A 12,414-nucleotide genomic window follows, 5' to 3' on the forward strand; every position below is an offset into this window, starting at 1 on the left:
ATCATCGATTTACCATAAGTTCATATCATTACACAAATTTAATTTAACATTCCAAAACCCTATACATGAGGGATCCTTCAACTTACACAAAATCCACAGGTTTAGATTTATAGTCACATTTCATTAGATGCAAGGTAGCTTATACACAACTACATATATGCTAACAAAAGTTCTGCCCAACGTCTTCTAAACTTTCCACTGCCCCAGCCCATTCTTAACATTTAAGCAAGCGATACGCTATCCTGAAAAATTTATCAACAAACGGGGTGAGCATAAAGAGCTCAGCAAGTGACTAACATATCCATAACAAAATAGTACAATTTCCAAGAGATACAGTATCAAATCACAAAAGCAGAATATACGATTTCGTATACATAATATCATTAGGAGCAGAATCATAATTGTCCTTTTTAATCATACATATTTGGTTCCAGACAGATGGGGCATAGAGTAATTGGAGCATATCAGAAACAAAGGAAACATATCGGAGCTTATCAATGGCATATAAAATGTTCTAGAACACATCAACGATCTATGGAACATTACGAAGCAAACTCAATAGTGAATGAAGCATTTCAGAGCATATCAAACTCATATGTCGTACAGAAGCTCAAACGTCGTCCTTGACGTTGCAATCATATCATACTTATCCAGAGCACGAACAAAAATAACTCACCAAAACTCTGGATGTCATATCAAACATATAGAGGGTGTAGTGGGATCTCAGTCAGAATGTGATTCATCCATTTCTGAATGACCACCTGACAAAAGTCTCCCACGTCTGGGAGCTCCATCCACCCACGTCTAGGTGAAGTCAGAGGGGGCCGGCAGAGCATCGCAGGCTCTATGCATAACTCCCTTTACCATTTCTGGCAAAGGTTCACAACTCCCTTTACCATTTCTGGCAAAGGTTCACAACTCCCTTTACCATTTCTGGCAAAGGTTCACAACTCCCTTTACCATTTCTGGCAAAGGTTCACAACTCCCTTTACCATTTCTGGCAAAGGTTCACATTATCCCACACACCAGAGTACAAGAAGGCAGTTTCAACAATAAGCAGCATATAACGGAAGCACACGCGGAACAACCAAACATACATGTGCCTTTTCAAAAACAATGATGCAAGGAACAAATCTCTCACAAAAGTATTCATTTTAGGAAAGAATTGGAAGCAAGAGTATACAGGGATTCCAAGCAATCATAATCAGCTCAATTCCAATAAGAAGGTTAGACAAATTCAGATATCCAAAGGAATGGAACCAAATACGCGAAATCAACCCGAGCTCGATTTCGGACAGAATTCCAGTGGCACATCAAACAAATATTTTAGAATAACAATTATGCTCCAATACCCATAATAAGGCTATGGTCGAATCATATATCAATCTATATTAAGATGGAACAGATTTCATATGAAACAGGGCTCCCAACACTGAGTTACCTCTGATTTGGTAACACAAGGTCAAAATCACAATCACTGTGTTACAGAATTTATAGGGTCGGAATCAACAGACGATAGGGTGGGCAATTAAACTCCAAAATTTTCAAACTATATGTCAAAAGAGAGAATTTCAAGTCTACTTTCAAATAAAATCAGTTTGATACAAATCAGAATTTTCAACAGGGAGTTATAGGCGTTTTAGTATCGAAAGGTCAGAAATCTGAACTCTGTTTTACAGCGTCTATAGGCTCTTTTGAAACAAATTTTTGGGTAAGTATTCGGTGTCCAAAATCTACAAAATCGGTGTCAAAAGAAACACATACGAGTCTAATTTCAAACAAAATAGTTCCTGCCTGAATTCTCATTCTATATTAAAACTTATAGCCGAAACAGTGCTTAGGGGTCAGTTTACCGAAAGACTTTCAGAATCCATGGTTTAAGTCCAAAGAGAGATATATCAGTTTCTAAATAGAAATCTTCCAATTTATTTTGAATCAACATAAAAACAGAGTCAAATACTTATGTAGGATGGGGTTAGAACACTTGCCTTTGCAAATCTTGACCCGAAATGACAAGATTAAAGCAAGAACCCTAAAAGCCCCAATTTTCTTTCTCTTCTTCTTCTTCTTCTTCTTCTTCTTCTTTCTTTCTTTCTTTCCCTGATCACCCACGAGCTGCCTCCTCTGCTTCCTTAACAACGAAGGCAGAGAGGCTTAAGCGGTGGAATTTGTCATTTGGTGCATTTTGCAGTTTAGTCCTTGTTTTTATCATATTCACGATTAGGTCCTTAGGGTTTACATATAGATCCTCAGATTTTTTTTTTGAACAGATCTCCCAAATCTTAAAAATAAGTTACCTCTGATTCATACTCTATTTCTTGTGTCAATTAAAAATAGATGCTTACATTATCACCAGAAATATTATACGAAAATTCGGAAATGAGGGGTGTTACAGAAGCCCTATAAATAGCCATGTATTCCTTCTCTTTTCATAAGCAATAGATGAATCTTTTCTGCAGCCTTTGAGCAGCAACTTAGAGGGAGGAACCCCTATAGAGTTCCAAGGAGGCCGATCCCCTAAAGAGATCAACCCCAAGTTTAGAATTTGCAAGGGTTCTATCATAGTACTAGGATGGGTGACCCCCTGGGAAGTCCTCGTGTTGCACTCCTTTTTGCATCCCGGGATACGAAACATCTCCCGGAGAGCTCCGAGACGATTGTTTTGGGGCTGGAAATTTGCTGTGAACGCTACGCAGTCAGTATCGAGGGGCTCGGAGAGAGCTTTCCGGATTGGGGTCGCAATAGCGATTCCGAGATCGTTCTAGAAAGTGCCGATGGTTTCGGCACGCGCTTGTCGTGACCGATACGCAGTCGTCGGGCTAGGGCTCGGAGAGAACTTGCAATAGGGATTTCGTGAACGTTCGAGAAAGCGCCGACGGTTTCGTGACGGGCAAGAGGCTCCGGACGTTGATGCGCCGACCGCGACGTGCACATAGGCGAGGGACGAAGCTCGCGAAACGGGTGCGATAATGCCAGCACTAAATCAACGGATCCCATCAAAACACCGAAGTTAAGCGTGCTTGGGCCAGAGTAGTACTACGATGGGTGACCCCCTAGGAAGTCCTCGTGTTGCACTCCTTTTTGCATCCCGGGATACGAAACATCTCCCGTAGAGCTTCGAGACGATTGTTTTGATGCTGGAAATTTGCTGTGACTGCTACGCAGTCAGTATCGAGGGGCTCAAAGAGAGCTTTCCGGATTGGGGTCGCAATAGCGATTCCTAGATCGTTCTAGAAAGTGCCGATGGTTTCGGCACGCACTTGCTGTGACCGATACGCAGTCGTCGGGCTAGGGCTCGAAGAGAGCTTGCAATAGGGATTTCGTGAACGTTCGAGAAAGCGAAGACGGTTTCGTGACGGGCAAGAGGCTCCGGACGTTGATGCGCCGACCGCGACGTGCACATAGGCGAGGGACGAAGCTCGCGAAACGGGTGCGATAATGCCAGCACTAAATCACCGGATCCCATCAAAACACCGAAGTTAAGCGTGCTTGGGCCAGAGTAGTACTACGATGGGTGACCCCCTGGGAAGTCCTCGTGTTGCACTCCTTTTTGCATCCCGGGATACGAAACATCTCCCGTAGAGCTCCGAGACGATTGTTTTGGGGGCTGGAAATTTGCTGTGACTGCTACGCAGTCAGTATCGAGGGGCTCAAAGAGAGCTTTCCGGATTGGGGTCGCAATAGCGATTCCTAGATCGTTCTAGAAAGTGCCGATGGTTTCGGCACGCGCTTGCCGTGACCGATACGCAGTCGTCGGGCTAGGGCTCGGAGAGAGCTTGCAATAGGGATTTCGTGAACGTTCGAGAAAGCGACGACGGTTTCGTGACGGGCAAGAGGCTCCGGACGTTGATACGCCGACCGCGACGTGCACAGAGGCGAGGGACGAAGCACGCGAAACGGGTGCGATAATGCCAGCACTAAATCACCGGATCCCATCAAAACACCGAAGTTAAGCGTGCTTGGGCCAGAGTAGTACTAGGATGGGTGACCCCCTGGGAAGTCCTCGTGTTGCACTCCTTTTTGCATCCCGGGATACGAAACATCTCCCGGAGAGCTCCGAGACGATTGATTTGGGGCTAGAAATTTGCTGTGACCGCTACGCAGTCAGTATCGAGGGGCTCGGAGAGAGCTTTCCGGATTGGGGTCGCAATAGCGATTCCGAGATCGTTCTAGAAAGTGCCGATGGTTTCGGCACGCGCTTGCCGTGACCGATACGCAGTCGTCGGGCTAGGGCTCGGAGAGAGCTTGCAATAGGGATTTTGTGAACGTTCGAGAAAGCGCCGACGGTTTCGTGACTGGCAAGAGGCTCCGGACGTTGATACGCCGACCGCGACGTGCACAAAGGCGAGGGACGAAGCACGCGAAACAGGTGCGATAATGCCAGCACTAAAACACCGGATCCCATCAAAACTCCGAAGTTAAGCGTGCTTTGGCCAGAGTAGTACTAGGATGGGTGACCCGTAGAGCTCCGAGACGATTGTTTTGGGGCTGGAAATTTGCTGTGACCGCTACGCTGTCAGTATCGAGGGGCTCGAAGAGAGCTTTCCGGATTGGGGTCGCAATAGCGATTCCGAGATCGTTCTAGAAAGTGCCGATGGTTTCGGCACGCGCTTGCCGTGACCGATACGCAGTCGTCGGGCTAGGGCTAGAAGAGAGCTTGCAATAGGGATTTCGTGAACGTTCGAGAAAGCGAAGACGGTTTCGTGACGGGCAAGAGGCTCCGGACGTTGATGCGCCGACCGCGACGTGCACATAGGCGAGGGACGAAGCTCGCGAAACGGGTGCGATAATGCCAGCACTAAATCACCAGATCCCATCAAAACACCGAAGTTAAGCATGCTTGGGCCAGAGTAGTACTACGATGGGTGACCCCCTGGGAAGTCCTCGTGTTGCACTCCTTTTTGCATCCCGGGATACGAAACATCTCCCGTAGAGCTCCGAGACGATTGTTTTGGGGCTGGAAATTTGCTGTGACCGCTAAGCGGTCAGTATCGAGGGGCTCGGAGAGAGCTTTCCGGATTGGGGTCGCAATAGCGATTCCGAGATCGTTCTAGAAAGTGCCGATGGTTTCGGCACTCGCTTGCCGTGACCGATACGCAGTCGTCGGGCAAGGGCTCGGAGAGAGCTTGCAATAGGGATTTCGAGAATGTTCGAGAAAGCGCCGACGGTTTCGGGACGGGCAAGAGGCTCCGGACATTGATACGCCGACCGCGACGTGCACATAGGTGAGGGACGAAGCACGCGAAACAGGTGCGATAATGCCAGCACTAAAACACCGGATCCCTTCAAAACTCCGAAGTTAAGCGTGCTTTGGCCAGAGCAGTACTAGGATGGGTGACCCGTAGAGCTCCGAGACGATTGTTTTGGGGCTGGAAATTTGCTGTGACCGCTACGCTGTCAGTATCGAGGGGCTCGGAGAGAGCTTTCCGGATTGGGGTCGCAATAGCGATTCCGAGATCGTTCTAGAAAGTGCTAATGGTTTCGGCACGCGCTTGCCGTGACCGTGGACCGCGACGTGCACATAGGCGAGGGACGAAGCTCGCGAAACGGGTGCGATAATGCCAGCACTAAATCAACGGATCCCATCAAAACACCGAAGTTAAGCGTGCTTGGGCCAGAGTAGTACTACGATGGGTGACCCCCTGGGAAGTCCTCGTGTTGCACTCCTTTTTGCATCCCGGGATACGAAACATCTCCCGTAGAGCTCCGAGACGATTGTTTTGATGCTGGAAATTTGCTGTGACTGCTACGCAGTCAGTATCGAGGGGCTCAAAGAGAGCTTTCCGGATTGGGGTCGCAATAGCGATTCCTAGATCGTTCTAGAAAGTGCCGATGGTTTCGGCACGCACTTGCTGTGACCGATACGCAGTCGTCGGGCTAGGGCTCGAAGAGAGCTTGCAATAGGGATTTCGTGAACGTTCGAGAAAGCGAAGACGGTTTCATGACGGGCAAGAGGCTCCGGACGTAGATGCGCCGACCGCGACGTGCACATAGGCGAGGGACGAAGCTCGCGAAACGGGTGCGATAATGCCAGCACTAAATCACCGGATCCCATCAAAACACCGAAGTTAAGCGTGCTTGGGCCAGAGTAGTACTACGATGGGTGACCCCCTGGGAAGTCCTCGTGTTGCACTCCTTTTTGCATCCCGGGATACGAAACATCTCCCGTAGAGCTCCGAGACGATTGTTTTGGGGGCTGGAAATTTGCTGTGACTGCTACGCAGTCAGTATCGAGGGGCTCAAAGAGAGCTTTCCGGATTGGGGTCGCAATAGCGATTCCTAGATCGTTCTAGAAAGTGCCGATGGTTTCGGCACGCGCTTGCCGTGACCGATACGCAGTCGTCGGGCTAGGGCTCGGAGAGAGCTTGCAATAGGGATTTCGTGAACGTTCGAGAAAGCGACGACGGTTTCGTGACGGGCAAGAGGCTCCGGACGTTGATACGCCGACCGCGACGTGCACATAGGCGAGGGACGAAGCACGCGAAACGGGTGCGATAATGCCAGCACTAAATCACCGGATCCCATCAAAACACCGAAGTTAAGCGTGCTTGGGTCAGAGTAGTACTAGGATGGGTGACCCCCTGGGAAGTCCTCGTGTTGCACTCCTTTTTGCATCCCGGGATACGAAACATCTCCCGGAGAGCTCCGAGACGATTGATTTGGGGCTGGAAATTTGCTGTGACCGCTACGCAGTCAGTATCGAGGGGCTCGGAGAGAGCTTTCCGGATTGGGGTCGCAATAGCGATTCCGAGATCATTCTAGAAAGTGCCGATGGTTTCGGCACGCGCTTGCCGTGACCGATACGCAGTCGTCGGGCTAGGGCTCGGAGAGAGCTTGCAATAGGGATTTTGTGAACGTTCGAGAAATCGCCGACGGTTTCGTGACGGGCAAGAAGCTCCGGACGTTGATACGCCGACCGCGACGTGCACATAGGCGAGGGACGAAGCACGCGAAACGGGTGCGATAATGCCAGCACTAAATCACCGGATCCCATCAAAACACCGAAGTTAAGCGTGCTTGGGCCAGAGTAGTACTACGATGGGTGACCCCCTGGGAAGTCCTCGTGTTGCACTCCTTTTTGCTTCCCGGGATACGAAACATCTCCCGTAGAGCTCCGAGACGATTGTTTTGGGGCTAGAAATTTGCTGTGACCGCTACGCAGTCAGTATCGAGGGGCTCGGAGAGAGCTTTCCGGATTGGGGTCGCAATAGCGATTCCGAGATCGTTCTAGAAAGTGCCGATGGTTTCGGCACGCGCTTGCCATGACCGATACGCAGTCGTCGGGCTAGGGCTCGGAGAGAGCTTGCAATAGGGATTTTGTTAACGTTCGAGAAAGCGCCGACGGTTTCGTGACGGGCAAGAGGCTCCGGACGTTGATACGCCGACCGCGACGTGCACAAAGGCGAGGGACGAAGCACGCGAAACGGGTGCGATAATGCCAGCACTAAATCACCGGATCCCATCAAAACACCGAAGTTAAGCGTGCTTGGGCCAGAGTAGTACTACGATGGGTGACCCCCTGGGAAGTCCTCGTGTTGCACTCCTTTTTGCATCCCGGGATACGAAACATCTCCCGTAGAGCTCCGAGACGATTGTTTTGGGGGCTGGAAATTTGCTGTGACTGCTACGCTGTCAGTATCGAGGGGCTCAAAGAGAGCTTTCCGGATTGGGGTCGCAATAGCGATTCCTAGATCGTTCTAGAAAGTGCCGATGGTTTCGGCACGCGCTTGCCGTGACCGATACGCAGTCGTCGGGCTAGGGCTCGGAGAGAGCTTGCAATAGGGATTTCGTGAACGTTCGAGAAAGCGACGACGGTTTCTTGACGGGCAAGAGGCTCCGGACGTTGATACGCCGACCGCGACGTGCACATAGGCGAGGGACGAAGCACGCGAAACGGGTGCGATAATGCCAGCACTAAATCACCGGATCCCATCAAAACACCGAAGTTAAGCGTGCTTGGGCCAGCGTAGTACTAGGATGGGTGACCCCCTGGGAAGGCCTCATGTTGCACTCCTTTTTGCATCCCGGGATACGAAACATCTCCCGAAGAGCTCCGAGACGATTGTTTTGGGGCTGGAAATTTGCTGTGACCGCTACGCAGTCAGTATCGAGGGGCTCGGAGAGAGCTTTCCGGATTGGGGTCGCAATAGCGATTCCGAGATCGTTCTAGAAAGTGCCGATGGTTTCGGCACGCGCTTGCCGTGACCGATACGCAGTCGTCGGGCTAGGGCTCGGAGAGAGCTTGCAATAGGGATTTCGTGAACGTTCGAGAAAGCGCCGACAGTTTCGTGACGGGCAAGAGGCTCCGGACGTTGATGCGCCGACCGCGACGTGCACATAGGCGAGGGACGAAGCTCGCGAAACGGGTGCGATAATGCCAGCACTAAATCACCGGATCCCATCAAAACACCGAAGTTAAGCGTGCTTGGGCCAGAGTAGTACTACGATGGGTGACCCCCTGGGAAGTCCTCGTGTTGCACTCCTTTTTGCTTCCCGGGATACGAAACATCTTCCGTAGAGCTCCGAGACGATTGTTTTGGGGCTAGAAATTTGCTGTGACCGCTACGCAGTCAGTATCGAGGGGCTCGGAGAGAGCTTTCCGGATTGGGGTCGCAATAGCGATTCCGAGATCGTTCTAGAAAGTGCCGATGGTTTCGGCACGCGCTTGCCATGACCGATACGCAGTCGTCGGGCTAGGGCTCGGAGAGAGCTTGCAATAGGGATTTTGTGAACGTTCGAGAAAGCGCCGACGGTTTCGTGACGGGCAAGAGGCTCCGGACGTTGATACGCCGACCGCGACGTGCACAAAGGCGAGGGACGAAGCACGCGAAACGGGTGCGATAATGCCAGCACTAAATCACCGGATCCCATCAAAACACCGAAGTTAAGCGTGCTTGGGCCAGAGTAGAACTAGGATGGGTGACCCCCTGGGAAGTCCTCGTGTTGCACTCCTTTTTGCATCCCGGGATATGAAACATCTCCCGTAGAGCTCCGAGACGATTGTTTTGGGGCTGGAAATTTGCTGTGACCACTACGCAGTCAATATCGAGGGGCTCGGAGAGAGCTTTCCGGATTGGGGTCGCAATAGCGATTCTGAGATCGTTCTAGAAAGTGCCGTTGGTTTCGGCACGCGCTTGCCGTGACCGATACGCAGTCGTCGGGCTAGGGCTCGGAGAGAGCTGGAAATAGGGATTTCGTGAACGTTCGAGAAAGCGACGACGGTTTCGTGACGGGCAAGAGGCTTCGGACGTTGATGCGCCGACCGCAACGTGCACATAGGCGAGGGACGAAGCTCGCGAAACGGGTGCGATAATGCCAGCACTAAATCACCGGATCCCATCAAAACACCGAAGTTAAGCGTGCTTGGGCCAGAGTAGTACTATGATAGGTGACCCCCTGGGAAGTCCTCGTGTTGCAATCCTTTTTGCATCCCGGGATACGAAACATCTCCCGTAGAGCTCCGAGACGATTGTTTTGGGGCTGGAAATTTGATGTGACCGCTATGCGGTCAGTATCGAGGGGCTCGGAGAGAGCTTTCCGGATTGGGGTCGCAATAGCGATTCCGAGATCGTTCTAGAAAGTGCCGATGGTTTCGGCACTCGCTTGCCGTGACCGATACGCAGTCGTCGGGCAAGGGCTCGGAGAGAGCTTGCAATAGGGATTTCGAGAACGTTCGAGAAAGCGCCGACGGTTTCGTGACGGGCAAGAGGCTCCGGACATTGATACGCCGACCGCGACGTGCACTTAGGCGAGGGACGAAGCACGCGAAACAGGTGCGATAATGCCAGCACTAAAACACCGGATCCCATCAAAACTCCGAAGTTAAGCGTGCTTTGGCCAGAGTAGTACTAGGATGGGTGACCCGTAGAGCTCCTAGACGATTGTTTTGGGGCTGGAAATTTGCTGTGACCGCTACGCAGTCAGTATCGAGGGGCTCGAAGAGAGCTTTCCGGATTGGGGTCGCAATAGCGATTCCGAGATCGTTCTAGAAAGTGCCGATGGTTTCGGCACGCGCTTGCCGTCACCGATACGCAGTCGTCGGGCTAGGGCTCGAAGAGAGCTTGCAATAGGGATTTCGTGAACGTTCGAGAAAGCGAAGACGGTTTCGTGACGGGCAAGAGGCTCCGGACGTTGATGTGCCGACCGCGACGTGCACATAGGCGAGGGACGAAGCTCGCGAAACGGGTGCGATAATGCCAGCACTAAATCACCAGATCCCATCAAAACACCGAAGTTAAGCATGCTTGGGCCAGAGTAGTACTACGATGGGTGACCCCTTGGGAAGTCCTCGTGTTGCACTCCTTTTTGCATCCCGGGATACGAAACATCTCCCGTAGAGCTCCGAGACGATTGTTTTGGCGGCTGGAAATTTGCTGTGACTGCTACGCAGTCAGTATCGAGGGGCTCAAAGAGAGCTTTCCGGATTGGGGTCGCAATAGCGATTCCTAGATCGTTCTAGAAAGTGCCGATGGTTTCGGCACGCGCTTGCCGTGACCGATACGCAGTTGTCGGGCTAGGGCTCGGAGAGAGCTTGCAATAGGGATTTCGTGTACGTTCGAGAAAGCGACGACGGTTTCGTGACGGGCAAGAGGCTCCGGACGTTGATGCGCCGACCGCGACGTGCACATAGGCGAGGGACGAAGCTCGCGAAACTGGTGCGATAATGCCAGCACTAAATCACCGGATCCCATCAAAACACCAAAGTTAAGCGTGCTTGGGCCAGACTAGTACTATGTTGGGTGACCCCCTGGGAAGTCCTCGTGTTGCACTCCTTTTTGCATCCCGGGATATGAAACATCTCCCGTAGAGCTCCGAGACGATTGTTTTGGGGCTGGAAATTTGCTGTGACCACTACGCAGTCAGTATCGAGGGGCTCGGAGAGAGCTTTCCGGATTGGGGTCGCAATAGCGATTCTGAGATCGTTCTAGAAAGTGCCGTTGGTTTCGGCACGCGCTTGCCGTGACCGATACGCAGTCGTCGGGCTAGGGCTCGGATAGAGCTGGAAATAGGGATTTCGTGAACGTTCGAGAAAGCGACGACGGTTTCGTGACGGGAAAGAGGCTTCGGACGTTGATGCGCCGACCGCAACGTGCACATAGGCGAGGGACGAAGCTCGCGAAACGGGTGCGATAATGCCAGCACTAAATCACCGGATCCCATCAAAACACCGAAGTTAAGCGTGCTTGGGCCAGAGTAGTACTATGATGGGTGACCCCCTGGGAAGTCCTCGTGTTGCAATCCTTTTTGCATCCCGGGATACGAAACATCTCCCGTAGAGCTCCGAGACGATTGTTTTGGGGCTGGAAATTTGATGTGACCGCTACGCGGTCAGTATCGAGGGGCTCGGAGAGAGCTTTCCGGATTGGGGTCGCAATAGCGATTCTGAGATCGTTCTAGAAAGTGCCGATGGTTTCGGCACGCGCTTGCCGTGACCGATACGCAGTCGTCGGGCTAGGGCTCGGAGAGAGCTTGCAATAGGGATTTCGTGAACGTTCGAGAAAGCGCCGACGGTTTCGTGACGGGCAAGAGGCTCCGGACGTTGATGCGCCGACAGCGACGTGCATATAGGCGAGGGACGAAGCTCGCGAAACGAGTGCGATAATGCCAGCACTAAATCACCGGATTCCATCAAAACACCGAAGTTAAGCTTGCTTGGGCCAGAGTAGTACTACGATGGGTGACCCCATGGGAAGTTTTCGTGTTGCACTCCTTTTTGCATCTCGGGATACGAAACATCTCCCGTAGAGCACCGAGACGATTGTTTTGGGGCTGGAAATTTGCTGTGACCGCTACGCAGTCAGTATCGAGGGGCTCAAAGAGAGCTTTCCGGATTGGGGTCGCAATAGCGATTCCTAGATCGTTCTAGAAAGTGCCGATGGTTTCGTCACGCGCTTGCCGTGACCGATACGCAGTCGTCGGGCTAGGGCTCGGAGAGAGCTTGCAATAGGGATTTCGAGAACGTTCGAGAAAGCGCCGACGGTTTCGTGACGGGCAAGAGGCTCCGGACATTGATACGCCGACCGCGACGTGCACATAGGCGAGGGACGAAGCACACGAAACAGGTGCGATAATGCCAGCACTAAAACTCCGGATCCCATCAAAACTCTGAAGTTAAGCGTGCTTTGGCCAGAGTAGTACTAGGATGGGTGACCCCCTGGGAAGTCCTCGTGTTGCACTCCTTTTTGCATCCCGGGATACGAAACATCTCCCGTAGAGCTCCGAGACGATTGTTTTGGGGCTGGAAATTTGCTGTGACCGCTACGCAGTCAGTATCGAGGGGCTCGGAGAGAGCTTTCCGGATTGGGGTCGCAATAGCGATTCCAAGATCGTTCTAGAAAGTGCCAATGGTTTCGGCACGCGCTTGCCGTGACCGCGGACCGCGACGTGCACATAGGCGAAGGACGAAGCTCGCGA

At 51.7% G+C, this 12,414-nt stretch overlaps 1 long non-coding RNA gene, 11 other non-coding genes and 7 pseudogenes across 12 annotated transcripts; 18 read left to right on the plus strand and 1 right to left on the minus strand.

Annotated features, from left to right (window-relative positions):
- Positions 1–8: 8 nt before the first annotated feature.
- Positions 9–2,327, minus strand: LOC135598152 (uncharacterized). Its single transcript, XR_010481500.1, has 2 exons — positions 1,989–2,327; positions 9–242 (listed from the first exon to the last, which is right to left on the minus strand). It is a non-coding gene; the product is annotated as an uncharacterized LOC135598152 (long non-coding RNA).
- A 632-nt stretch (positions 2,328–2,959) lies between these two features.
- On the plus strand, positions 2,960–3,078 carry LOC135601832 (5S ribosomal RNA; annotated as a pseudogene).
- Positions 3,079–3,428: 350 nt separating this feature from the next.
- Positions 3,429–3,547, plus strand: LOC135600146 (5S ribosomal RNA). The gene has a single exon (XR_010482474.1). It is a non-coding gene; the product is annotated as a 5S ribosomal RNA (ribosomal RNA).
- A 351-nt stretch (positions 3,548–3,898) lies between these two features.
- On the plus strand, positions 3,899–4,017 carry LOC135599895 (5S ribosomal RNA). The gene has a single exon (XR_010482235.1). It is a non-coding gene; the product is annotated as a 5S ribosomal RNA (ribosomal RNA).
- A 762-nt stretch (positions 4,018–4,779) lies between these two features.
- Positions 4,780–4,898, plus strand: LOC135601854 (5S ribosomal RNA; annotated as a pseudogene).
- A 650-nt stretch (positions 4,899–5,548) lies between these two features.
- On the plus strand, positions 5,549–5,667 carry LOC135601131 (5S ribosomal RNA). The gene has a single exon (XR_010483435.1). It is a non-coding gene; the product is annotated as a 5S ribosomal RNA (ribosomal RNA).
- Positions 5,668–6,017: 350 nt separating this feature from the next.
- LOC135600147 (5S ribosomal RNA) lies at positions 6,018–6,136 on the plus strand. The gene has a single exon (XR_010482475.1). It is a non-coding gene; the product is annotated as a 5S ribosomal RNA (ribosomal RNA).
- A 351-nt stretch (positions 6,137–6,487) lies between these two features.
- On the plus strand, positions 6,488–6,606 carry LOC135600649 (5S ribosomal RNA). The gene has a single exon (XR_010482967.1). It is a non-coding gene; the product is annotated as a 5S ribosomal RNA (ribosomal RNA).
- A 350-nt stretch (positions 6,607–6,956) lies between these two features.
- Positions 6,957–7,075, plus strand: LOC135600148 (5S ribosomal RNA). Its single transcript, XR_010482476.1, has one exon. It is a non-coding gene; the product is annotated as a 5S ribosomal RNA (ribosomal RNA).
- A 350-nt stretch (positions 7,076–7,425) lies between these two features.
- Positions 7,426–7,544, plus strand: LOC135600149 (5S ribosomal RNA). The gene has a single exon (XR_010482477.1). It is a non-coding gene; the product is annotated as a 5S ribosomal RNA (ribosomal RNA).
- A 351-nt stretch (positions 7,545–7,895) lies between these two features.
- Positions 7,896–8,014, plus strand: LOC135602236 (5S ribosomal RNA; annotated as a pseudogene).
- A 350-nt stretch (positions 8,015–8,364) lies between these two features.
- On the plus strand, positions 8,365–8,483 carry LOC135600150 (5S ribosomal RNA). Its single transcript, XR_010482478.1, has one exon. It is a non-coding gene; the product is annotated as a 5S ribosomal RNA (ribosomal RNA).
- A 350-nt stretch (positions 8,484–8,833) lies between these two features.
- LOC135601686 (5S ribosomal RNA) lies at positions 8,834–8,952 on the plus strand (annotated as a pseudogene).
- A 350-nt stretch (positions 8,953–9,302) lies between these two features.
- Positions 9,303–9,421, plus strand: LOC135601831 (5S ribosomal RNA; annotated as a pseudogene).
- Positions 9,422–10,183: 762 nt separating this feature from the next.
- LOC135602102 (5S ribosomal RNA) lies at positions 10,184–10,302 on the plus strand (annotated as a pseudogene).
- Positions 10,303–10,653: 351 nt separating this feature from the next.
- LOC135602423 (5S ribosomal RNA) lies at positions 10,654–10,772 on the plus strand (annotated as a pseudogene).
- A 350-nt stretch (positions 10,773–11,122) lies between these two features.
- On the plus strand, positions 11,123–11,241 carry LOC135600738 (5S ribosomal RNA). Its single transcript, XR_010483052.1, has one exon. It is a non-coding gene; the product is annotated as a 5S ribosomal RNA (ribosomal RNA).
- Positions 11,242–11,591: 350 nt separating this feature from the next.
- Positions 11,592–11,710, plus strand: LOC135601282 (5S ribosomal RNA). Its single transcript, XR_010483580.1, has one exon. It is a non-coding gene; the product is annotated as a 5S ribosomal RNA (ribosomal RNA).
- Positions 11,711–12,060: 350 nt separating this feature from the next.
- Positions 12,061–12,179, plus strand: LOC135601076 (5S ribosomal RNA). The gene has a single exon (XR_010483381.1). It is a non-coding gene; the product is annotated as a 5S ribosomal RNA (ribosomal RNA).
- Positions 12,180–12,414: the final 235 nt, after the last annotated feature.

Source organism: Musa acuminata, chromosome BXJ2-1 (genome assembly GCF_036884655.1).
Source record: "Musa acuminata AAA Group cultivar baxijiao chromosome BXJ2-1, Cavendish_Baxijiao_AAA, whole genome shotgun sequence".
Classification (NCBI taxonomy): domain Eukaryota; kingdom Viridiplantae; phylum Streptophyta; class Magnoliopsida; order Zingiberales; family Musaceae; genus Musa; species Musa acuminata.